The sequence below is a fragment of the Mesocricetus auratus genome, unplaced genomic scaffold (genome assembly GCF_017639785.1).
Source record: "Mesocricetus auratus isolate SY011 unplaced genomic scaffold, BCM_Maur_2.0 Super-Scaffold_100027, whole genome shotgun sequence".
Taxonomy (NCBI): domain Eukaryota; kingdom Metazoa; phylum Chordata; class Mammalia; order Rodentia; family Cricetidae; genus Mesocricetus; species Mesocricetus auratus.
In genome coordinates this window covers 15920845-15947602 of record NW_024429208.1, presented here as the reverse complement: position 1 = coordinate 15947602, position 26758 = coordinate 15920845, and the positions used below count along the sequence as shown (strand labels likewise).

The following is a 26758-nucleotide window of genomic DNA, read 5'->3' as shown; positions in this document are numbered from 1 at the left end:
CTTATTATGTCGAATGTGGTAAAGGCAATCTAAGAGCTAGATGTGTGATAGAGTGAAAGGATATTCCCCTATTATTATTATTATTTTGATTTTGATTTTTCAAGACAGGGTTTCTGTGTATAGCTTTGTATACCAGGCTGGCCTCGAACTCACAGAGATCCTCCTGCCTCTGCTTCCCAAGAGCTGAGACTAAAGGCGTACACCACCACCTCAATTATTTAAGAGGAAAGGAAAGTACGAAGTGATGGGTTTAAGACTATGATTTTGAGAACAAAAAGAATAAACAAAGTCTGACATTTCAGTGTAGGTTTGTTGTCAGCTGGTTTTTCTTAGGGGGATGGAATTTTGGGGACAGGGTGGAATTATTAGTTTTCCTTTTTGTTGTTTAGTTTTATAATGCAGAATTGAGCGTGCATTCTGCATAATGAAGTTCAATAGACAAAAACAATCAAGAAAAAAGTCAGCATTTTATTGTTGATGGAACACTACCTAGTCACTCGGGAAGAGGGAACTCCGATTGGACAATTGCTTTGGTCAGATTGGTCTGTGGACAAGTCTGTGAGCGCGTTGTCTTGATTGCTAATTGATGTAAGAGGGCCCAGCCCAGCATGGGCGGTACCATCCCTAACCAGGCGGATTTGGGCTCCATTAGAAAGCGGTCAGAAAGTGAGCAGGGGCCCTCCACAGTCTCTGCTTTAGTTCCCACTGAAGCTCCAGCCCCTGACTTCCTCTCTTGCCCTAAAGTTGCCTTTGGTTAGTGTTTTATCACAACCACAGAATTAGCTGGATCAAAGCAACAGCTGTTCTTTTGGCTAACATTTTATTTACATACATCTTTCTGCCATCATTGCTGTTTACTTTATATCACATTTACACGGTCAGGAATTCCACTCTCCGAGATGGTATCTTGTGTTTGTGGAAGTCTTATCAGTGCTAATTAAAATTCTCAGTGAGTGTGCACAGGCTTGTGATTTCCACGCGGAACCGGATGCCACACAAAGAACTCCGTTTGGATGTTGCTAGTGCAGTCATGTGCCTGTAGGGATAGAACTGATGCTTTTGGGGGTTCTCTACTCGATGCCCAATATTGGGGTATCCACATTCTCCTTCTTTTTCATTCCAGTTTTGTAAACTATCCGTTTCACCGATTCTTCACCTTGTTTGTTTTTCGCCATGGTTTCCTGTGCCCCATGCTGACCTAAAACTTAACACATAAGGGATAATAATCTTGAAGTTTTGATGCTGGAGCCTTTACTCCACGAATGTCGAGATTGCACGCACGCATCACGAGTTTATGTGCTACTAGGGGGTGGAGCTTGGGGTTTTGTCTATGCTAGATAAGCACCCCACTAAGTGAGCTATATCTTTAACAACCCCTCCTTTTTAATCCTTTCCCTACAATTTAAACTTCAAAATAATGGTTTTTTATTCCCCTAAACTATTATACTGATAAATCAGAAACAGTTAAGTAAATCGCAAACAAAACAGATTCTTCTGTAGCTAAAATAACAAAAGCATCCATGTCTCACCAAAGCGATATCAGTCTCTCCATCCTTTGGTAACTTTGTTCTAAGCCATTCATTGCAGGTATTTCCCACAGAGAAACAGAGGAAGAGGAAGATTTGTAGAAGTCAGGCCGATTAGGTCTTGCTGACTTACCTCTCCATTTTCTCTTCTGGAAAATGGGCGTGCCCAGAGGCTCTTTGTAAGCATCAAGTTGAAAGCTCGGAGCTCAGTTCACGGCAGGGACTTTCTATTGCTAGATCTTTAAACATTTCTTGTATATTTGTTATTGTTTCTCATTACACACAGTCTGTGCATCATGCAAGATGAGCTCTTTTCTGACCCTGGTTTACTGGCATCAAAGGATCAGGCTGCTCCCAGATGAAGGCAGTCCTGTTGGGGTGTTGGCCACACTGAATTCCCTAATATTGTTCTAAAGCCTGAGGGGGACCAATCCCCACAATTCACCAGAGCCCAAATACATGTAACTATGGTGCCGAAGAGGAGTACACATCAAAGAGTGTGTGCTTTTTTTGTTTGTTTGTTTGTTTGTTTGTTTGTTTGTTTGAGACAGGATTTCTCTGTATTGTTTTGAAGGCTGTCCTGGAACTCGTTCTGTAGACCAGGCTGGCCTCGAACTCAGGGAGATCCACCTGCCTCTGCCTCCCAAGTGCTGGGATTAAAGGCATGTACCACCAACACTTGGTACCTTATTTGTTTTGAGATAGGATCTCACCACATAACCTTGATTGGTCTGGAACTCGCTATGTTAACCAGGTCAGCTTTGAATTCGCGGACATCCACCTGTCACTGCCTCCTGAGCACTGGGATTAATGGCATACATCACTATGCCCAGATGTAATTCCAATTCATACCTCTCTATGTAAATTACATGCCTTGGCATAGGGCATGCCTCAGGGGGAGACGTTTAGAACTTATTCTTCTGGGTTTCTCTGACCGTCCTGGATCTGTGGCTTGCTGCCTATCATTAAATTAAAAGAAAAAAAAAGTTCAGCTGTTATTTCTTGAAATATTGGTGTCCTTTTCTCCTGTCATTATGTCTATGTGAGACTGTTGTGGCTATGCCACACTTTAAAAATTTCTTGCCCATTTTCCCCATCCTTAAAAAATTCTATAGACATCTTCAAACTCAACTTTTTGTTTTGTTGTAATTTGCAGCATTCAGTTTTCTGATGAGTCCATTGAGTATCTGTAATCACAGTTGCAGTGTTCAATATTGCTCTGATTAAATGGAATGAAGAAACAAGCCTGAAGGACAATGTCTGCCATAGGACGATATATAGAGATTTCGAGGGGAAACTGATTCATTTAGTTTTGGCTTTGTCATTAGTTTCTGTTTTCCTAATAAAGATTAAAATCCAAAACTTTTAAAATATTTTACTAGGTATGTTAGTCTATCCTTATAATACTATCACATGGAATACTGAGGCAGGTGAATTGTCCTGAAGGACAATTGTCCTGAGTTTGAGGCTAGACTGGGCTAGAGTGAGACCTTATCTCAGAAGCAAATAACAAGTCTTTTGGCCACCAAGTTGGCTTAGTGGGTAAAGGGGCTTGCTGCCAAGCTTGACGACCTGAGTTTGATCCCCAGGATGCACATGGTAGAGGGGGAAAGTTGTCCTCTGACCTCTATAGGTATGCTGTGGTGTTATATGTGCACATATATACACAAGTACAAGATAAATAAATAAATGTCATTAATTTTTAGTGTTATCAGCTCTGAGCCACTGATAGAGGTAAAGGACTATGGGTACCACCTGTGAGCTAGCTCTAATTAAAAAAAACCTTTTGTGTCAGGTGTAGTGGCACGTGCCTTTAATCTCAGCCCTTGAGAACCTGAGGCAGAGAGATCTCTGTGAGTTCAAAACCAGCTTGGTCTACATAGTGAGTTCCAGGACAGCCAGAACCACTTAGTGAGACCTTGTTTCAAAACAAGCAACAAACAAATAAAATCTTTCTACTGTTTGCACCTAGGTTGGAATTTGGGCAGGTCCATTTCTGGTCAAGAGGAAATGACCAGCCAGCCTTCCCAATGAATCCCACTAAATTTGAAATTGGAGCCGCCACCACCTGCCCCCAAGGTCTAGTGTCTCTCTTTGAAAGTTTGTTGCTTCCTGTTTTCAATGTGTTGCTGTTTGTTTGTTAAGGGGATGGCATTATTAGAATTCTTCCTAGCTCTCTTCAGGACCATCAGCCATTGCCTCTCCAGGGTTTCTTGGCATTTCTCGACAAACACAGAAAAGCTGTGACTTCTAGGTACTGTGTGTGTGTGTGTGTATGAGTGTGTGTGTGTGTGGTGATCACCAGAAGTTCCTCAGAGTCTTCTGTTGATTGCGGTTAGTGTAGCTCAGTTTCTAATCAGCATTGATTAAACCTCGTGAAGCGATGGATTTGTGTGTGTGGATGTGTGGGTTTGTGTGTGGGGGGTCAGCTGGTATTAAATTGAGAGTGAAAAGTGAGAAAGAAGGCTTAGACTGATGGACGGTGATTTGAAAATGTTGACTTTCCCTTTGTTTCATGACGAAGAAGGTTGGAAGGAGGCGAGCTGCCTGTTGCTTACCCTGGGATGAAAAGCTGGCTTTTGCAGAGTCCAGAAGGTATGAGGGCATGTTGCTGTGGGCATTCCAAACTCCTCATGGTCAGGGAGCTGCTTCCCAGGAAAACCCGAGCAAGTGTTTCGTCAAAAGTTCTTTATTAGGCCGGGTGGTGGCGGCGAATACCTTTAATCCCAGCACCTGGGAGGCAGAGGCAGGCAGATCTCTGTGAGTTCAAGGCCGGGTTAGACTGACAGCCTCCAAAACAATACAGAGAAACCCTGTTTCTTAAAAACAAAAAACAAAACAAAACAAAACAAAAAGCTCCTTATTAGAGGTAGGTGGATCTCTGTGAGTTCAGGCCAGCCTGATCTACAAAGTAAGTTCCAGGAAAGGAAGGGCTACACAGAGAAACCCTGTCTTCAAAAACCAAAACCCAACTCAAACCAACCAACCAACCAAACAAACAAACAAACAAACAAAAATTTACTTAAAAGATGTTTCCCTGCTTGTATGTTGAGGGAAGGGAAGGGGGCAGGATTTGTACCGAGTTATTTCTCCAGCCTTCTTCCCACATTCACTCTGGATCAGGGGAAGGTCTTTAGTTTTGGAACCATTTCTTATGTGTCCTTTCTCTCTAGAGCAATAGCGACCCAGGGTCACCATCCCATCCCCCTGGCCTTTGGCCAGTGTGAACTTTGCAAAGTCGGCTTTTGACCTTCATTGGGGGAGTGTCTGGGTCTTTGGCAGTAAAAGGTATGACAATTGTTGTGACCCATAGCCACATGCCACCCCTACACACACACACACACACACACACACACACACACACACACACACACACACAAAGTTCTTCATTAGCATATATTCACTGTGTAACAAAGAGCTTCATTTTGACATTTTCATACATGTGCATAATGTCCTTACATTACCCACCTCCCTCCAGCCCCTCTTGTCCCACTCCCCACCCCCTCGTCCCTTCCCTACTGGTTCTCCTTCCACTTTCAGGTAACTCAGTTCAACTAGGGTTATTTACAGGATTGTGGGAGATGTGCTAGCTACATGAGTATAGGCCACTTACCAGCAGCTATAACACTGAAGAAAATCGCCCATCAATTTTTTTTCTACCTGTACTTGGATTTCTTTATACTCTTTTAAAAAATGTATTTGTTTTTATTTTATGTGCATTGGTGTTTTGCCTGCATGTATGCCTGTGTGAGGGTGCCCAATCCCCTAGAACTAGAGTTACAGATAGTTAACTGTGAGCTGCCTGGCGGGTGCTGGAGATTGAACCCGGATCCTTTAGAAGAGCAGCCAATGCTCTTCACTGCTAAGCTATCCCTCCAGGCCACGTGGTTATGGTTTTAAAAATCTGGGTTGTAATGGGTTGTTTATCCTGGCTTTGATCTCACATTGTCTTAAACACTGTGGCTTATAAGTGTTCTTGGTAGCTAATAGGCACTTTGTCTAGACTTATTTAAAGTTATTTTATGTTTTTGCTGGGCACATGAATATAATTCTATTACTTAAGGCTGAGCATCAGTTTGGGGCTAACCTGGGCTATACAGTGAGCTTCTGTCTCAAAGCAAAACACAAAATAAAACAACAAGCCAAAGTCACTTTAGCTAGTCTTATTCTTTTAACAATGTGCGAGGGCAATGTCTCAGTGTAGCATGAAAACTTCTGTTTCGATTTTCATCGGGATTAATTGTGGGGAGAATTGATCCAGAAAAAAAATGTTTACTTGGGATTTTTTTCTCTGTTTATAGTTAGGATTGTCCTGCAGTTTTCTTTGTATTTGCTTATTGCCTCACCTAGCCCCCTACCCAAGGGAATACACAGTCTGTCTTCACAGCTTGTCTAAACCTGCTCTCTTTTCCCCAAGAAATCATTCTAGGGTCTCGTTTCCCCTTACAAACAACACTGAACATTTTAAAATCAATTGCAAATGCCTTTTAGGTCTCCTGAAGTTCTATCTAACTTTTCTTACTAGTGAGGTCATTTCTATTTGACAAACAAATCTCGAGCCAATGCCGGTCACTTGACTATATGTTAAAGCCTCTTGGGTTGGAGTTGCTTTAGTTATAGGGCCCTTTGTTTATTGAGGGAAGTGAAGCGTTTGATATCAAACATCTCTCCTGCGTTACGTGGGCTTTTTGAGAGGGTGTTTGGCTTTCAGGCTTTGTATCCACTGCCTGGATAGCACCATCTCCGAATAGCTGCACTAAGGAAAAGTGAGGGTCGTTCTGCAGGGTGGTAGAACTTTCTTTGTGTTCCCTAGAAGCAACTATGGCCTCTCTCAGTGAACAGAGCATCTCTATGTTTCTGCAACAGCTCGGGATGTTCTTGCTAAGAAAAATACATGCCGCAGTCCCACTCCAGAACATTAACAGTCATTTCCTAGTGACCAAGGAAGGGACTTTAAAAATGCTGCCTCCTCCTTTTAACCCAAGGCTTTGCTCTTCTTTCTGGTGATAGGGTGTGATGAGAAGAGTATTTACTGGCCACAGTGAGGGCAGCCGTGCACACCAGTACTCCCTGACCTCCGAGACAGTGATGATCACGCTTCTCTCTAGTTAATGTCACCACTGTTCTTCATTCTGATTTCACATTTATTTTCACCCTGTGGGACACCTTGATAGACAGGCCTGCTGGTTGGAATGAACTAAATACATCAAGAAAAAAAATGGCACAGAGCTGAGAACTGGCCAGAGATGATGGTATTTCCATGAGTTGTAGAGTTAAATTTATCTGATATAAGCCAGGCACACCTTTCCCCCCCTCCCCTCCTCCTCCCCTCCTTTACTTCCCACGAATGTCTCCAGGTGATTGCAGGGTACAGCATGGAGCTTGGAAAGGAACTGGAGATCCGGGTTGTAGTTCTGGCTTGCCCATTCATATTCTTTGAGCCTCAACACTAAGTTGCAAACCAGGACAGAAGCCTCTGGGAACTAAACAAACAAGGGTAAAGGAGTCAGAGCTACACAGACAGCAAGATCTTGCCTTTGTTCATGGTTAACAGATGTCACACAGATTTCTAGCTTTGGGAGTGAAGCTGCAAAATGGAGATTTTTGTTTTAAAGGTAACCCCGCTTATGAAATATCTTCCAAATGACTTTCATGGTCATGTTTCTGGCTCCTGTCCCCTCTTGGAAGGAAAGTAGTGCTGCATATGTGGAGGTGACATCGCTGGATGACCACCAAATCATCAGCTCAGTGCCATTAGGCCGCTGGCTTCTCTTTCCTATTCTGTTGCCACTGGCGATACCTGTGTGCCTGACCAAAGGTGACAAGTGTCCAGACAGTGTCAGATCATTTCAGCCCTGTGCCGGCTGGTTTTTATGTCAACTTGACAGGAGCTAGAGCCATCTGAGAGGAGGGGACCTCAGTTGAGAAAATCCCCCTACCAGATTGACATGTGGGCAAGCCTGTGGTTCATCTTTATTGGTGTTTGATGTAGGAGGGCGAAGATAAGGAGTGGGGCTGCTCCTGGCCTATTGGCCTGAGTGTTAGAAGAGGGCAGGCTGAGCAGGTCATGAGGAGCAAGCCAGTATGCATCCCCAGCCCCCACACAGCCTCTGCATCAGTCCCTGCTTCCAGGTTTCCACCCCGTTTGAGATCCCGCCCTGACTTTGCTCAGCGATGGAGTATGACCTGTGAATAATAAGTAAAAATCAACCCTTTTCTTCCCAAGTTGTTTATGGTCATGGAGTTTTACCAAAGCAGCAGCAGACACTTAACCTTGTATTTTCTAATGACCAGATATGCCACCTATCATTATTTGTTGGGTATTAATGTCTAAGTGGGCATTGTACTCACCATTAACTGACATAAACGTGATTCTTAGGAGAGTCGTCCTTGTCTTACATCAGCAGAGGTTCAGTGTGGGAGACCAGAATAGAACCGAGGTACCTGACTGGAGATGCATTGCTTTAGCAAGAGCTGGTGCTACTGTGGCTTCCAGAAAATGATTTTGTGGCCTTCACATTTGGTATGCTACCTGATCTCTTCAAGCCTGTTTTCTCATTTCTCATGATAATGGTTATCTTTAGGGGCCATGTTCTTCATCCTGCCCTTTTTTTTTTTTTTTTTGCTAATCCCTTCCTGCCATCATCACCTGAATAGGATGGGCCTTTATCATGGGCTTGTTTGGATTAAGAAACAACCTTGGGCATTAGTGAAGATCCACCTTGAATGTGGGTGGGTGTTGTGGAATACTAGTTTAAGATGCGTTACGTTCGTTTATGCTGCGGAATATTTCTTTAATGATGCAAAGATGTGTTGCATTGTTTTATGTTGCATTTGTTTTAACTCTGTGAAGCTGTGTTGCGTTGCATGCCTAAAACACGTGATTGATCTAGTGAAGAGCTGAACGTCCAATAGCTAGGCAGGAGAAAGGATAGGAGGGGCTGACAGGCAGAGAGAGTAAACAGAAGGAGAAATCTGGGAGGAGATGATCAAGGAGCAAGAAAAGGAGAAGAGAAGGACTCTAGGTGCTAGCCACCCAGTTACACAGCAAGCCACAGAGTAAGAAGTAAAGAAAGGTATACAGAAATAAAGATAAAAGCCCAGAGGCAAAAGGTGGATGGGATAATTTAAGTTAAGAAAAGTTGGCTAGAAATAAGCCAAGTTAAGGCCAGACACTCATAAAAAAGAATAAGCCTCCTTATGACTATTGGGGAGCTGTGTCGTAGGCTTCCCAAAAAGCAAAATAGTAAAAAATTACCAACTACAGGCAGGGCCATCTATGCTCTCCCTGCTTTGCTCCCGGCTCTGCCCAGATGTAAGCCAACAACCACCCCCACAGATGACAGCTGCTCCTGTCACCATGCCTTTTCTGTAATGATGGCTGTACTCTCCCACTGGGAGCCTAAATAGGACTCCTTCACCCCTTGAGCTACATTTGGTCAAAACAAGGAGGAGACTGACATATGTCCCTGCTAGCTGGTCTGCTGTGTGCTAGAGACATGCCTGTGAGCAGTCCTTGCCTCTGCTCCATGGAACTGTAATTTAGTGGGCTACCTGGGACTTGGTGATGCAGGCAATGAGCATAGACACATGGGATGCTGTTGGAGGCCAATACCAAGGGGCCCTGAGCCTGAATGCTGGTTGGGAAAGAGCATTTCTGGGAGCTCCGGTCTGCAGCTTTTCCCATGTGACTTTCCATGTCCCAGTTCTCGTGCTGATGTAGGGTCAGCTTGTCCTCTTCTGTCACTTGTCTCTTCTGCGTGTCAGACATGACTGGAAGGAGAAACCATAGAACTGCACTTGGTTAACATCCAAAAACTAGTTTATGTCCCAAAACCTCGAATGTCCCAGTTGTGTCATTTTTTTTGTTGTTCTTTTGTTTTTGGAGACAGGGTTTCCCTGTGTAGCCCTGGCTGTCCTGGAACTCACTCTTTACACCAGGCTGGCCTTGAACTCACAGAGATTCACCTGCCTCTGCCTCCCCAGTGCTGGGATTAAGGCATGCACCACTACTGCCCTGCAGTTTTGTTTTTGTTTTTTGTTTTTTTGCATTCTAAAGAGAAGTCATGTTAGGTGTATAAGCTGCACGAAAAGTCAAGTCTTGTGTTTTGTTTATGTCTTTGTACTCTTACGTAAACACACATCCTGTGCTTTAAGAAAGGACTCAGACCCTGTTATTTGTAAATATTAACCCAGTATTTTGAAATCTTGTCTACTTGATCATTGTTATATTGCTAGGCATTGAACTCAAGGCCTCATGGTAGTAAAAACACATTATCACTAAGTGACACCTCCAAATTCACTGTGTGTGTGTGTGTGTTGTGTAATCATCTTTTTCCCCAGCTTTTTCTGGGTAAAAGTCAATGTAATTGTCATTTTACTAAGCTAACAATTCTCAAGTCTTATTTATTTACCCCCTTGTCAAACTTTGTATCTTAAAAATGTAATTTCCACAATGTCTTAGAGCCCCGAGAGCTTTTATCCTTGACCTCATGTCCACAGGAAGCTAGAGGAGTATTGTAAAATTCCATCCCCTTTCCTTGGCCTGTTTCAGGCATTATTTCCCCTCCCTTTGGGGCAGATCCAGCAGCTGCCAGACAGCAGTCTCGTCTGCATTTCCTTCTGACTCTGTGGCCTGGTACTGACTGCGTTCGTAGGGCAGGAGGAACAGATTTGAGCTTTCCTGACAAAGCACCAGTAGAAGCCCATCGGGGACTGGTGTTTGAAAGGTGGGTCAAACTAGGAAAAGCCGGTGGTGGTCTTCCATCTATTTCTCTGACTCTGTTTCTCTCCGTTTTTAGTTGAGAAAAGGGTTAGTCTCTAGGTAGGGTTATAGGAGACACTGGAACCTGAAACTCTGGGAAACAGACTTACTGCATCATTGGAAAAGTTGGTGCCTTCATTGTTCACAATTTCTAAGTCTTCCATAACCTCAGCTACCAGGCTATTCCAAGTAGCTTATTTCTTTGAAAACTGGGAATGGTAACACTCTAACCCTTTAGGCTGGTTATTCGTGTAGGAAATGAAACAAAGCACTTAAAATCAAATAATATATATATATATCCACAACTTCAAACTAGAGATTTCATTTGGTAAATTTTAAGCATTTAAAACACACCATATATTGAAAGTAAGGATTAGTTCCTTTGCATAGTAACATTGTGCTGAGTTTTAAAAGTTATTTATGGGGCTGTGTTTTTATATATATATATATGTATCTGTGTGCACATGAGTGCAGTACCCAAAGAGGCCAGAAGAGGGCGGGAGATACCCTGGCACTGTAGTTAGAGGTGAGCTACCCAAGGTGGCTTCTGGGGAAGCAAACTCAAGTCCTCTAGAAGTCCTTTTAGCTTTGGATCCATCTCTCCTGCCCTGTTACACTGGTTTCAATCTAGAAAGAAGCTCTGTGGGTTTTTTTTTTTTTGCTGTATTTTAACTACAAATAACTGTAATCTCATTTCTTCTCTTAGCTAGCTCCTTCTCCAGATAGCCTTACTGTGCATGCGGTGTGAAATGGCGGCCAGTTAATGCTTGCAGGAAGTGAGATGGTCTGAATGCTGTTGTGTCTTAGAAACCACTTGCTTCGTTAGGTTGCTGGTCTGTTTTCTTTAGACCACACTTTACAGTTATGTTCAAGCGCAGCTGGTCTCAATCAGTCATTGCGCTAGGACCTGTCTGTGGCACCTCTGTGGTGTTACACCTTCACACTGCCTGTGTCCTTTCTTGATTAGAGGCTTTGGTTTCTTTTCTGCCTACACCCCCTCTCCCAGTTCTCTTTCCATCCTTAGTTCTTGTTAAGTATGCTTTAGCCTGGAATTTGGAGCTTACTTTTATTGGCATTTGATGATGTGTGCATATTAGTTTTGTTATGGATTCTTCAACGCTTATGATAAACTTAGTGAATGTGTCATGAAAACATGCTGCCAGAGTATATATAACACAGTTTGAATCTGTTAGTATAGACATACTGTGATTTAACGTGTCAAATAAGCTTACATGTAACACTAATCTATTATTTCCAAACCTAATTATAAGTACAAAGACGCATAAGCTGATGACTGTTAGCTTCTTATTTTCATTGTGTCAAGCAAAAGTGAAACATTTTTAGATGATTTGCAAGAAGCAAGAAGCAAATCTGTTTGAACAGAACATAAATTTCTTTTTTTCACTTAACAGTTTCAGGACCAGCATTGGGCTTGCTAAGGCACCTCCACCTGCTTTACTGACTATTCTATGACATTCTATCTCAAAATTAAATAGGCCCTTTCTTTCAAGGTAGCTATTATTTTCATCATTTCCAATGGGTGGATGAGATACAAAGAATGAGAAATTCTTCAATTTCATTACTAAGTATATAAATGTGGCCAGTTGGCTTTTAGGGTACCATTTCACATATGGACTCTAATTTTCCTTTCCAAATTCTCTCACTGTCAATGTTTTTGTTGACTAAGTTCCTGGAGGGTTACAGGTCCCATATTGTGAAGAAATGTGATCCTCATGATTTCAAACCATCTTTGGGAATTGGGTCCATTTGAGGTCTGAAGAGAGCTATGAACCCAAAGGGGAAAATGATCATATTTGTAAACAAAATATAGTATATAATTGTGGCCATTTCTGGAATGCTACTTTGGAAACCCCGTCTCTTAGGCAGACACTATTGCCTTCTAATTTAAGCAGCTAAGTGTCCTAATTGAAGTGCGTGCTGCCTTTTACCTGGCACTTCCTGTACTGTAGGACCGCTTTTCATTCGTAGGGGAATGTTCATTGCCAACTACTTTTGTGCATGTTGCAGAGTTTAGGGTTTGAGAGGAAGCCAGGAGTTTTGAATGAAACACAAATCCACATTATCTGTTGTACATATTTCAGAGAGGGCAGACTGTCTGGGTTGTTGTGAGCAAGGATGCTAAGCTAGCCTTAAGAAGCCCGAGTTGAAAGATGGAAGAAATGGGTTGCACTAGTCTGTTTGCTGACATTGAGCGGCAACCTCAAGCCCTTCGATCCTTGGGTCTTCACACAGTGATAGTTAGGTCCTGTTGGAAGAAGTGGGCAGGAGTTTTCAAGTTTAGGTGATGCGATGCTTCCCATTGGATAAGAAAAAAATGGCTGTGGCTCGTCAGGCTGGCTGGTGTCCTTTTTACTCACTGTTTTTTTCAACGCCTGCAAGTGTGAAGCTTGTTCAGATGACTTACGTCGATTACTTCTGCGACGGTGAAAATCAAGCATGAAACAGTTGCACGTGGACAGAATGATAGTGATGAGTGGGTTCCCACATGTGGTGGGAAAGCCACGCTAGCCACTGTATTGTGTGTTCTCTTGGGTTCCTATGTATCAGTGTCCTTCTGGTAATTGCCAGCCCACAAATATTCGAAATATTACTGCCTTCTGTTGACTGGTCTATAAACATGAAATGGGCAGTGTGCAGTTAGGAGATGATTGTTTAGATAATTCAAGACATATCTGGAGGTAAATTTCTCTTTCTCTAATTGTGTGTGTGTTATGTCTATGCCTGTGTATATGGAGGCCAGAGGTCATGTGACTTTCTCTGTGGTGCTCCATTTTGTTTTTGTTTGTTTGTTTGTTTGTTTTCTTTTCTGAGACAGGGTCTCTCAGCCCAGATCCTGCTGTTTTAGATTGACAGGCTCAATGTCGAGTTCCCAGATTTGAATGTGTCTACTTCCCAGGGCTATAGACATAGATTGCCATGCCCAATTCTTTATGTGGGAGCTAGAGATCTGAACTCAGGTCCTCGTGCTTGTGTGATAAGTTCTTTGCACTGTACAATCACTCCAGACCATTTGTAATAATTTTTTTTTGCAGGGGTTGGGGATTTACGTCAGTCATAGAGCACTTGTTTAGAAAATGCAAGGCCCCAAGTTCAGCCCCTAGCACTGGAAAGCAGACTGTAATTGATATAGGTATGCCAATCAGAGCTAATGACTCTCCTTAGGGAGATGGACTGAGAAGGGGCCCAGGAGAAATGTTGGGAAGTGACTGACATTCTTGGTCTCTTGATTTGACATCATTTTCATGGGGGGAAAATCATCAAATTAAATACTTGATTTTATAATGATATTTCACCATAATAAAGAAAAATACATAATAATAAGGAAAACACAAACCTAAAGTATATTTATACAAGGGCAAAGACACCGATAATTGGCCTCTCAGCTATAGACTGGAATGCATAGTCAAGAATGGCCACTGACTATCTGGGAGGCTTGTCCCATCCTCATGGGCTGTTGCTCACTGGAGAGTGATCTGAACCTGACAGAACCTGAGCTGTGAAGGCTCTGCGCCAAGTGCACAGCCTGAACCGCACGTCCTCTGCTGCTGCGTCCTTTGTGCTTTGCTGGTTCCACATTAGGTAGCTATTCTCCCAGTTAATGTTCTTTTCCCATTTGAAGAGGAGATAGGAAGGTAACTGGAGAGTCCGGCCGAAGGAAGGAAGTCAACAGAACCGAGTCTTAGCTACTTGTTCTACTGCGGTGACAAAATCCCAGACAAAAGCAACAGAGGGGAGCCTTATTAGGCTCACAGTTGCAAGGAAATTAGTCCACCATGGCAGGGGAGTCATGGTAGCAGGGGCATCCATAATCAGAAAGCAGAGAGATGAATGCTGTTGCCTCTCTTGCTTTCTCCTTTTTGTTAGATCCAGGGTCCCCTGCCATTGGAATGGTGCTGTCCACAGTCAAAGATTTGATGTGTATCTTCCTAACCTTAATTCACCGGTCTAGACAATCCCCCACAGGAATACTCAGAGGCTTATCTCCCAGGTGACCCTGGGGCAGTGGTTCTCAACCTTCCTAATGTTTTGACCCTTCTATACAGTTCCTCATGTTGTATTTTTGTTGCTACTTCATAACTGTAGTTTTACAACTATTATGAATCATAATGTAAATATCTGGTATGTAGGCTATCTGTTATGGGATCCTGTGAAAGGGACACTGATGTTGGGAGGCAGCCATAGTTTCTTACCATATGGACATCTTGATAGGAAACATGAGTGTCCTCACAATGTACTAGCTGGCCTACCCATCCCAACCTGCTGAGGGATCTCATAGGGAATTAGAGGGCCACTACAATGTGTCTTATGACTTAGCTTCACACATCACACTCCTGCCTCTCTGCAGTGTCCTGGCCAGGATGGGATGCTGTGGATCAGTGGTAAGTGAAAGACACTCAGACATCCTCTGGCCTCATGTCTCATAGCCCAGATGGGTGGATTGACTAAGATTGACCCCCATAGTCTCATCTAGGAATGGCCTTGTTGGAGGAAGTGTGTCGCTGGAGGATGGGATTCGAGGTTTAAAAGCCCATGCCAGGCCAGGCCCAGTCCCTCCCCGACTTCCTGCCTGCGGATCAGGATGTGGGACTCTCAGCTGCATCTCTCCCGCGCCATGTCTCCTCGTGGGCTGCCATTCTCTCCACCATGATGATAAATGGACTACATCTCGGAACCTTGGAAGCAAGCCCCCAGCAGAACGCTTTCTTTTGTAAGAGCCGCTTTGATCTCAATGTCTCTTCACAGCGAGAGAACAGTGACTAAGACACCCAGTGAGGTGAACATGGGCAAGTGACCTAAAAAAAAAAAAAACAAGTAAAAACAAAAGCTGTGACAGAGACAAATGAGTGCTGAGTTAGACTGTAGCAGGAAGGGCCAACTTACAATTGGATGCCAATGAGACCCTTGCAAGGGGTGACCCAGGGACAGTAACACTGAAAGGTTGGGTAGGGAAGAAGATGTCAGCAGAGTGGCATAGTGAGTTGCCAAGGAAAAGTAGGTATGTGTTGTCATAGAAACCTAGACTGGAAGGGCTTCAAGACAATGTGGTCCAAGGCTTCTGAGAGGCTAAGACAAGGACACCACCTATCTGGTCTGGGAACAGTAGGTCATTAGTGACCCTGTTCAAAATGTGCCTTTGGAGTGGTGAAGATGGAAGAAAGTTTGGAAAGGGGTGTGTGTCACTGTGGGTGTAGGTAAAGTCTCCAGACAATGAGCATGCGTCATGACCGGAAAGCTGGAAGACCCGCTAAATGACCAGAAGGGCAGAAAGGGTCTCATCACAGGGGATTAAGTGGCTGCCTGCTGGAATCTATTAACAAAAGGACAGTGTATCACCTAGGTGAGCACAGACCTTCTGGGCCAACGGTGAAGATGAGGAAGTTTTCCAGAAGAATGCCCTGCTGGGCCCTGTCTTCACAAATGGTCATCTCAGCAAGTGCCCAAGAGGAGAGAAACGTGTTCGGCATGTGTGTGGAGATAACACAGCTTTGACCAGCTAGCCTCTTTCACAAAAATAGGAGATGCCCAAGAAAGTGTGCCAACACCTAAAGCCAATGCAATAACAGCTCTTGTGTTTGAAGAGTTTTACAACAGTCTTGGAAAATGCTTTATTGGTGTTAAAACTGAGCATGGCTGATATGCACCCGTTTGAGACTTGCTTGTGAGACGGCTTCCTTGCTGGCCTCCAGCTCACTACGTAGCTGGGTATCTTGAGCTGAAACTGCTCCCAAGTGTGGATAGGCAGAGTCACCACACCTGGTTTATACCGTGCTGGGGATTGAGCCCAGGTGTGATCCATGGTTTAATTATCAACTTGACACACCCTGGAGTCACCTGTTTAGAGGACCTCAGGGAGGAGATAATCCCCTACATCAAGTTGGCCTTCGGGGCAACTTGAGTGCCTTAATTGATCCAGTGGTTCTCAACATGTGGGTCTTGACCCCTTTGGAGGTCAAATGACCCTTTCACAGGGGTTGCCTAAGACTATCGGAAAACACAGATAATTACATTATAATTCATAACAGTAGCAAAATTGCATCATGAAGTAGCAACAAAATGGTTGGTGGGTGGGAGAGATCACCATAACAGGAGGAACTGTATTAAAGGGTCACAGCATTAGAAGATTGAGAAGCACCTGATATAAGACGCCCGAAGCCCGCTCCCAATGTAGGCAACACCTTCTGCTAACATCCCAGATAAAAGGACATGGAAAGAGAAAGCATTTTGCTTTATGCTCATTTATTCTTCACATTTGCTGGCCGGTACATCCATCCTGTTGGTGTCACTGCAGATTCCTTCAGTGACAGTAGAGCCTGCTTCCACTCTAGATGGGAGAACAGTGACTCTCCAGGGGTCCTCCGGGCTTTCCTTGCCAGATTGGGACTATTGAAGGCACCCTGCCTCACTGGCGGAGCCACTGCTGGATTCTTGATCCCTCCAGTGTGAGACAGTAATTTCTGTACTATTCTGACTATATCATGTAAGCCGATCTAATACATCCTCTCTTAAAATGTATATTCATCTGTCAGTTCTAGTCCTCCTGAGAGACTGACAAATGCATCAGACCTTTCTACATGCTTAGAAAGCTTTCGATCAGCTGAGACCCATCCTCAGCCTAAGACTTATTTTAAAGACTTTAGATTGCCTGTGAAAGAATAAGTGCCCAGCATTCTTTCCTCATTTATTCTGTTAAGCAGGAATGAGTAATGTCCCTGTAATTACAAAATGCCTGGCACCTGGGCATGAGAAGCACCCACCCCCTGATGTCAAGGACGTACAAACGGTCCAGCCCATCCTCCTGTTGTAGAGTTGGTTCCTATTTATGTCTGTGAGTTGGTGGCCTCTGTGGTTTGCTGTGTCCTTTGAGTATTATAATCAGTATGGCACAATCTTAGCCCTTGCCCTATGAATAGTTTTGTCCCAAGGAGTTCTTACATCTCTCGGGCACCTTCTCTACTCAGAATCCTAATTTTCTGATGAGTAATTCGTAGAGAGGGCAGAGCAGACTTAAGTCAGCCCCTAATCGGATGAGTTATTTCTAGTTTCCCTAGATAGTCCATCCTACCGTGAAAGAAGGGAAGCAGAGCTTTTTCTCAAGGCTCCTCCTTCCCCTTCTTTTTAGAAAGTGAAATGGGCACATTTAGAATAGGTCAACAGAGAAGGACGGTCTCAATCCCTTCATTTAGTTGGCTTTAAACTCTAGTCTCCAGGCTAGCAGCTGCAGCGACCCTGGAACACTCGGAATATTCTAGAAATGCAACTGGCATTTCACTTTGACCTAGATGTGCCTCATCTGAAGTGTGGGTCCAGAGAGAGAGACAGAGACAGAGGTAAAGAGAGATAGAGACAGAGAGACAGAAATACACAGCGACAGAGATAGTGAAAGACAGAGAGACAGAGACAAAGAGACAGAGACACACAGATCACTTTGAGTGTGGGTACACAGGCATGTATGACGCCTGTAATGAGGGTCAGCCTTCTCCCTTCTGAGGCTGTCTCTCTTGGGTCTGAAACTCTGCCTCTTAAGCTAGATGAGCTTCTAGGGGTCTGCCTCCCCCTCCCATCTTACTATTGTTGTAATTATAGATGTGTGCTAGCATGCTTGGCTTTTAACTGGGTTCTTGGCATCTGAAACCGAATCCTTACACTTGCAAGGAAAGCTCTGAGCTGGTTCCCAATGGTGAAGTTTCTGTTTTAGAATCCCTTTGGTGATTCTGTTACAAGCTAAGGATTGACAAGCATTGCTCTAGCTGGAGCCATGAGTACAGGGGAGACTGACCCTGACTCCTGAGAAATAACTGGGCTGAGGCCTGACCATGCTGCATGTGAGAAACTGCCTACAGGTGCCGAGCCCACTGCCTGGGTTCCTGGAAATAGATGCCTCTTGTCTATCCATGGGCACACTGGGGAGAAGGGGAGAGGAAATGGAGAAGGTGGAGACAACTGAAGGGGGACTATAAATTAGGCAGACAGATGACAAGGGTGGAATGTACTAGAATATCCACCACAGGCATTCCCAGAGGTTTGTCTACGTTATACCACTTTAGGGATTGTCGGTATTGGTTTTTGTGAAAGTTTAAAAGTCATTGTTCTGGGGTGTTTTTTTGTTGTTTGTTTTTGTTTTTCATGTGTGTGCAAACAGAGTCCAGAAGAGGGTGTCTGAGCCCCTGGAGCTAGAGTTACAGGAAGTTGTTCATCTGTCAGTCACCAGTAGGATCTTGGGCTATTTCTCGATTTCGGTTATTGTGAATTCTATGATCCTGGGCTTATAGATTGATCATGGAGACCCTGGTTTTAGTTGTTTTGGGCTTGTATCCAGGAATGGTTGCTGGCGCATGTGGTAAGTATATGTTTAATTTTATGATGAACCGCCATACTTCTCTCTCTCCTCCCCTCTTCTCTCTCTACTATTTATTTATGATTTATTTATTGAGTCAAGATCTGACTCAGTGCTGCCCTGACTGGCCTGGAACTCACTATACAAACCAAGCTGGCTTTAAACTCAAACTCTCAGAGGTCCACCTGTTTCCTCCTCCTGAGTGCTGGGACTAAAGGTGTGTGAAGCCACAACTCCACTGACTCCCCATGGTTTTAGTAGCGGCTGCACTATTTCATGTTCTCACCAACCACGTGTATGGATGCTAAGTTCTCTAGGTTTGTACCAATACCTGTTCCTTCCTGGATTCTGTTTTGTCTCTCTTTGTTTTTATAATAGCCACTGTGATGTGTATAGTACGGAATTGCTAACAATGCATACTTTGGCATTGGAAAGAGTGCTGAGCCCAAGCTCTCTGGTTGGGGGATTACACTGGAGTTAGAATGGAGACTGGATGCTTTTAATAAAATAGAATTTAGATTTTTTTCACCCCCTCAGTTCCAAAATGTTAACCAAATTGCATTAAAGTCAGATTCTGAATGCATGGCTCATACTGAAATGCTCCTCACTTCTAAGATTCTGACTTGGGAGTTTGGTACCAGTATGCTACACATTCAGTAGAAAATATTCTTGGAATTAAGGGTTTTGATCCTAGTGTCACAGGCCGGATACTCTTGAGAAGCTTGACAGAGACAGCAAGCCTCAGGGCCCAGTTGGTCTCTGGTCACCGGAGGGAAATGTGTGATACCCTACAGCATCCTGTGTTGGTAGGCCAGGATGCCTGGTAGGTGAAGGATGCGATGTGCACTTTCGTCTTTCCATGTATTCATTAAGGTGCAGTCCCATAAGTCAGGAGCATCTTTGCCCCCCTTCCTATGGGACTTCACAGTGGCTTCAAGAACAGGACCTGTGCCCCAGAGGATTTATCTTCCTGTATTTTGTGAGCTGCAGTCTGGACACCGTGCCAGATGGCTGAGGGCATAAACACCAGCCATTTGTGAATTTGTGCAGTGCTCCCGAGGCACAGTCAGGAACTAGTGTAATAGTCTTTGAAAATGCTTATCTTAAAACTAGTCATTTGTAGCCGGGCGTTGGTGATGCACACCTTTAATCCCAGCACTCAGGAAGCAGAGGCAGGCAGATAGATCTCTGTGAGTTTGAGGCCAGCTTGGTCTACAGAGTGAGTTCCAGGTTGGCCTCCAAAACAATACATAGAAACCCTGTCTTGAAAAAACAAAAGAAAAATTATTTATTTATTTTGTGTGTGGAGGTGTGTTCACATGTATGTAGGGTGTATGTGTCAGTGCATATGTGTGCTTTATATGTGGAGGCCCCAGGTTAATGCATGGCATCTTCTTCAGTGTTTCCTCATTTTATCTATTTTGGTAGGCTCTCTCTCTCTCTCTCTCTCTCTCTCTCTCTCTCTCTCTCTCTCTCTCTCTCTCTCTCTCTCAATCCAGAGCTAGTCAATCCCAGCTATTCTAACTGGCCAGCTTGCCCAGAAGAACCCGTCTCTGCCTCTTGAGTGCTGGTATTACAGGTGGATGCCGTCTTTGCCTAGCTTTAATTTACACGGGCCTTGGGGACTTGAGTTTCAGTATTGGTGGTTGCATGGCAAGTGTTTTATCCACTCTGCCATCTACTCAACCCAGAAACACCATTTTTAAAGTAGGAATTTGCTGGGCTATTTTATTGTATGGCGCTACCTTCATTACCTCAGAAAAAATGAAAGACAACCTTGCTGTTTTTGTTTCACATACTAAATATTAACTTGCATTTGCATTCTCTGGCAGTCCTTGGGGAAGCGGAGTTACTCTCTCATCTTGACAGGAAATGGGATCTGTGCTGCTAAGTTCTTTGAACTCATCGTCTGAGCACGTGGCGGGGCTTACAAGAGGAACAGAGCCACCGAGGACCGGAGTTCATTCCTCCCAGGCTTTTCCTGACCCTGCCTTCCAGTATAGTCCCATAAAGATGCATCAGCCATTGCGTGATTGTCGGGGGCTTATTTTTCGTGTTTGCCTCCTGCGTTCTTGCAGATCTAACCCAGACCCTTGCATGTGCTAGACAAACTCGACAGCCCAGGGACACCCCATTTCTTTTTCCTGTTCGAGACAGTCTCACGAAGTTGCCCAGGCTCTCCTTGAACTCATCCTGTAGCCCCAGCAGGCTTTGAACATGTGATCTTCCTACCTTATCCTCTCTGGTATTGGGCTGTAAGGTCTTCGTCTTCAGGCTCAACTAGACTTACTCTTTGAAATTGGATTTCATGTTGGGTATAAAGGCAACTAAAATTCCTTGTATTTTACTCCTTTACAATCCTCTTGATCAACACCGGGAGTCTATGGGCTGGCAAACATTTTGAGTTTATGAATATAATGGTTTCTTTCTAACCATGTCAAGCATGGTTACATCTGACATGAAACAAGTATACAGACTTTAAAAATCTGGCTTATGGGTGACTTATTCTGTGGCAGTCACTATTGGAATTTGAAGCTATCTTCTCTAAGCACCTTGGAGTATGAGCTTTTTAAGATGCTAGTTCTGTTAACATTTTGGCCTGCAGCGGTTTCTTTCAAGCCAATTGATTCTGGTTTCTCTCTGTGCTCTTGAGACTTTGAATGGATAACTTTGCAGGAAAAGTGCGAGCTGGGACCATCTGGTTTGTATCAAGGTGACTGAGTCTTAACGCTTTTAAGGGAATGTGCCTTTCTGTGATACCCACCCCTCCACACACTGGTATCTTTGCACCCACAGGTATCTTTGTACACACATTGATATCCTTATCTGGTGTAAGTTTTATACCTTTGCATTAAGTCAAGGTCACCTCTTCTCAGCCTCCGGCTCCTTCTTGTACAGGTTGTGAAAACTGTAATTTTTCACAACTGTAAAATCCCACTGTGAACAAGTAGCACCTAGACACCGGTGCAAGGGGACAGTAATAAGATAAGCTCTGTGGATTCTCTCTTATTAGCCAGGGACATCTGGGATGAAGAGTCTTGGGAAGGCCAGTGGGAATCTAGGCTGGTTAGAGACAGGGTTTGTGCCAGCATAACAGTCCAGTGCCTGCTCTCTTCTCTGCTCTGTTTTGTGTGTGTGTGTGTGTGTGTGTGTGTGTGTGCACGCGCGCGCACACGTTTTTGTTTGGTTTTTTGTCTTGTGAGACAGAGTGTGATGGCAGGAAGCTGTTCCCTGAGTAGGTACCTGATGTGTGAAAACCTTTGCTCTTCTCATTTCATTTTCCTTTATCAACACGGAGGATTCACTTCTGTCCTAGCTAACTCCTGGTTAGGGCTACAGGGATGGGAAGATGCAGTTTACAAAGGCTCAGGGAATTTCAGGAGCCCGAGCCAAGGTTCCCTGGTTATCAACCTGAGAAATGGTTTGCCAGGCCAACTGCTGGAAATACAGGGGTTCAGATTGTTCTCTAAAACGACATGGTTTTAAAGAGATTTTTCCATCGAGGTTTCACTTGAGTATTTGAACATGTTTGTCCCGTGAATAAGGGACATGGGATGGCCCCTGGCTGGACAGTTGAGACTCTGGAGGCATGGATCATGGTTCCTACCTTTTCTTTCCCTTCATGGCACAGCAGGAAGAGAGCATCCTGGGCAGAGCTGGCCCACCATAATTAGTCCTGTGTTACTTGCCAATGAGAGTAGGGCTTGTGTTAGGGAAGAAGCCAGGGTTGAAGGACTGGTTATTTTAGGCAAAGCTTGAACCACAAGTCATCTGGGTAGAACCGATCTCTCTCCTCAGGGCTGTTCTGTCTGTGAGAACTAGAGCAACCTCCCCAAGACTGTCTGTGGTGGCTTCTTCGGCTGGAATTTTAATCTTCCCAGTCAAAACTATGTATAGCTAAAGGTGCAGGGAGTGTATGCCACTTGCATAACAAACAAGTGATTTTTTCTTTGATGCAATTGTTCTTAGAGAGGGAGAGGACCAAAGAGTCTGGGGATCACCACGGCCTCGGCCTCTTGAGTTTCCCAAGTCAAGTGTTCTTCAGGACTTTAGAAGGACTTACGCAAAGCCTGTTTGCATAAGTCACGGGGTCTGTCACAGGTGTTCTGTAAATATCAAGTGACCCAATGAATAAAACATAGATCAGAGTCCCAGAGCAGTTTCATAGTTGATCCCTAAAGGCCATGTTAGTCATTGAACCTAAATATGTCCCTCCACCTGACGTAATTGTCTAGATTCAGTTCTAGAGACTCATGGCAACATAGTAAACAACATGGGATCCTTCTCATTGTGTTATGGTTCATAAAACATATGTGAATGGATTCTAGGAACGGGGTTTGTCCTCAAGGCAGTTTGCCTCTAGGAGTTATCAATACATCTTGTGTTAATAGATTAGCCTCGAGGAATGATTTGGAAATGCGTCATGTGACGGTGCTTTAGGTTGCAATAGGAGACAAGTGGAAATGTTTCTTGTATTTTCCTTCCATTGCAGGAGGATCCCACAATGGAAACCGGCTGAGTACAGCATTATTTTGACTGTTTAGTTCTTTGTGTTTGTCAGGATAATTCAGAAAAGCCAGTAATAGTCAGATTTTAAAATGTACAACTTTTTGGTAACTTGTTTGCCATGTTCATTCTTTTGGGATATATGTCAGCTAGTTTTCTGCACATTTTCTATGGATTGGTTTCAGGCTGTTTCCTTGATCTTAGCTTCTACTAAGAGCCTGGGGTTGAGCGCCGGCGAGACTATGGTCAGGTGACCTGGATCAAGTCCTAATCTGAATTTGGGATAAAAGTGCATACTTGTGTTAGGATCATTTAAAAATTGGGGCTGGAGAGATGGTCAGAGGTTAAGAGCAATTCCCAGCAACCACGTGGTAGCCCAAAACAATCTGTAGTGAGATCTGGCACCCCCTTCCGGACTGCAGGCATATATGCAGACAGGACACTACATAATAAATAAATATATCTACAAAACAAAAAATGACAACAAAAACAGAATCATTTAAAAACTGAACCTGGAAGGAGCAATGATGATTTTGTGGCCTAACTGGGCCGGATGTAAGATGAGGAGGCCCAGGAGCTTGCAGTGGGTGGCAGGGCACCCTTTCTTGTAGATGTGGTTCTGGGAACCCTTTTCTCCCAGCTACACCCGGAGACAGGGAGTCCTGGAGAAAATGGCTCCAGAGTATCTTCAGTCTACAAGGCTGCATGTGGCGCCTGCCAGTACCAAGCAAGGAGGTGGGATTCCAAAGCAAAGAGGCTGAAGGGAAGGAAGCAGTAGGGTGATGGTGTGTGGGATCTGCCTGGAGTCGGTGCTCATCTATAATAGGACAGGTTTTAAAAATGAGTTTTTCACAGGTAAAGAAAGGAAAATGCCAGAGGAGCCAGTGCTTAAGTCCCCATAGTCTGTATTGGGCATGGTGCCATTTATTGATTGGAAAGACTTTGCCATGAGCCGCATCTTAGTAGAAGGAAAAAGAAATATTTAGAAATTACAGAAGTTGAATTTCTGGCTTTCGCTCTTTTGCTTTCTAGGAAGTATACCTTCTTCTTCATACTTAAGGATAAAGAAGGATATGTGTGTACACACACATATATACATACATACACATACACACTTGCCTACTTAAGGATATACGTATACACACAGATGTGTATATTTTCAGTAGTATTTGTTAATATGTTTGTTCATTATTTTGGTAGGTGTACATAAAGCTGTGGCTTGGATACTCATACAGTTCTACCATTTACAGTATTCATCATCATTCGCCTTCCCACTCTCTGGCCTGTCCTGTCCCATTGCTTCTCTTCCTATTGCAAGATCCTTCCATGCAAGGATCAGCCTTTTCCATATTTACTTTAGTCATTATCTTATCTTTGAAATACCTCACAGTGAACTGAGTCTATATATCTTTGTTTTGAATTGTGTCAAAACCACTCAACTTAAACAGTTTGTGATGTGTTAGAAAGGCCTAAATGACCTTCAAGTAATTTGAGAGTTTAAATCTGTACTGCTTCCAGATACTTCTAGAACAAGAGACGTCACATGGTCACTCAAACCTTCTTGCAGATAACAGTGGTAAAAAAAAAAAACAGAATAAAAATAATTCAAAGTAAGAATCTGCAACCCTTTAAAGATACCAGGAAGCCACAGGACAGACGGAAACTAGAGATTATTCTAAAACAGCTTACCTGTGACACAAGGGTCAGGACTGTCAACAGCTGCATCTGGCCCGGCTTGCTGCGCACTTACGGGGCCACAACCAGAGCTCTGGCTGAAGGAACTTAGGGACTGGAGATCATGGCTGGGAAAAACGCTTGCAAACTTAGTGTTGAGTTATGTTCTTGTTTGCTGTGCTGGGGATTGGACCTGGGACCTCATGCATGCTCAGCCACAGATCGCATTCTCATCTCACCTGGAAAGTTAAAAAATTTGTTATTATTATTTTTACTGTGTGCATGCATGCCTGTGGAGGCCAGAAGAAGGCATCTGATCCCCTGGAGCTGGAGTTGCAGGTGGTTGTGAACAGCCCAATGTGGATTTGAGGAACCAAATATAGCTCTTCTGGAAGAGTAATAAGCACTCCTAACCATCTCTCCAGTCCCCACTACCCCACTTGGGACTTTGAAGAAGGTCTTGGTGGCAGCAGAAACAGAGAGAACAGCATACAGCTTTCCAGCATGCACCCATGAGAAACCCCGGGCTTCGCGGACAGCACCCTCTCCAAATGCCCTCCCCTGCATGCATCTGGCTAGAGACAAAAGCAGCAAATCACGGACTTCATAGAAGATAGAGCTATTGTCTCTGAGATGACTTGCAGCTTGTTTTGATGGATGTAGTTCCCAACAGTGCCAATGCTTATGGGCTTGATAGATCATGGAAGAGGGAGTGTAGCCAGCCAAGTTGGAGTGTTAGTGCAAATATCCTGAATCCGAGAAGATGATACCCCACATGAGTCCAACGTTTTGGCTCATGGATAATTACACAATATAGTTGCGATTCCCCATGGATAACCTAAAATAACATCTGTGGGGAGCCGCAGCTAGGCATCACAGGCACCTGTTGTGTAGGAGGCAGACCCTGCAGTTGGAATTCAAGGAAGTTTCCCACCTCCTTGACTGAAAACCAACAGTCATCAGAGGGACATGGCATCCCGAGGTGGCCTGATGTATGATCCCACGGCGCGTGCCAAGAATCACGAATGTTTGATCTACACTCGGAAAAGAATTCAAGGAGAACCGAAATGATACGGGGTTCAACTCAGGCCTACAAGTGGGAATGAAGAGCATGGAAGGTGGTATGCCGAAGGTCAGTACAAAGGACACTGCTTAAGAGAGACGGTACAGCCGGGCGGTGGTGGCGCACGCCTTTAATCCCAGCACTCGGGAGGCAGAGGCAGGCGGATCTCTGTGAGTTCGAGGCCGGGCTGGACCGATAGCCTCCAAAACAATACAGAGAAACCCTGTCTCGTAAACACCAAAAAAAAAAAAAAAAAAAAAACCAGCGTGAGGACTGGTTTCTACAGCGTGAGGACTGGTTTCTACTGTGTGAGGACTGGTTGTTTCTAATGCTCTGAAACGTACGGACACGGCAGTGATAGGGCCAGGGAGACACACGTTGTTGTACCGTCCCACTTTTCACGCAAACAAATTCAGCGTCAGCCAGAAATCACAGACACATAACTACAATGTAGGTTTCAATTTTGGGAGTAAATGCCAAAAAACAGTAAAGAATTATAGCTATAAGGCCAATAGCAGAAATAAAATCTCAAGACAACATCTCATTATTAGAAAGCAAACTGAATGCCTGGGGCTGTATCCCACTGGCACAATGAAGAATGGAAGCAAAACAAAACAAAACAAACAAAAAAAAAAAACAAAGAAAAGAAGGCTTGAACAATGGAAAAAGAATTAGACAAACAAGACACATTGAAAGAGGTCTTAACGGAGTCCTATCAATAGTTATATTTAATATTGATTGACTAAACTCTTCAGTTAAAAAGCACAGTATGTCAGGTTAATAAATGGTTAGGACTAATTAGTGCTCCCTACAATTTTAATGACATGATGAATTGCGTTGTCAAAAAGACTCGCAAGAGACATAAGCTG

The 26758-nt window shown here is 43.9% G+C and overlaps 1 protein-coding gene and 1 long non-coding RNA gene across 2 annotated transcripts in view; one reads left to right on the top strand and one right to left on the bottom strand.

Annotated features, from left to right (window-relative positions):
* The window catches only part of Ank3 (ankyrin 3), a 561730-nt gene that overhangs the window by 12908 nt on the left and 522064 nt on the right, over positions 1–26758 (top strand). The gene's annotated exons all lie outside the window — the stretch shown is intronic.
* LOC110341009 lies at positions 516–4268 on the bottom strand. Its single transcript, XR_002382887.2, has 3 exons — positions 4085–4268; positions 2379–2485; positions 516–1204 (listed from the first exon to the last, which is right to left on the bottom strand). It is a non-coding gene; the product is annotated as an uncharacterized LOC110341009 (long non-coding RNA).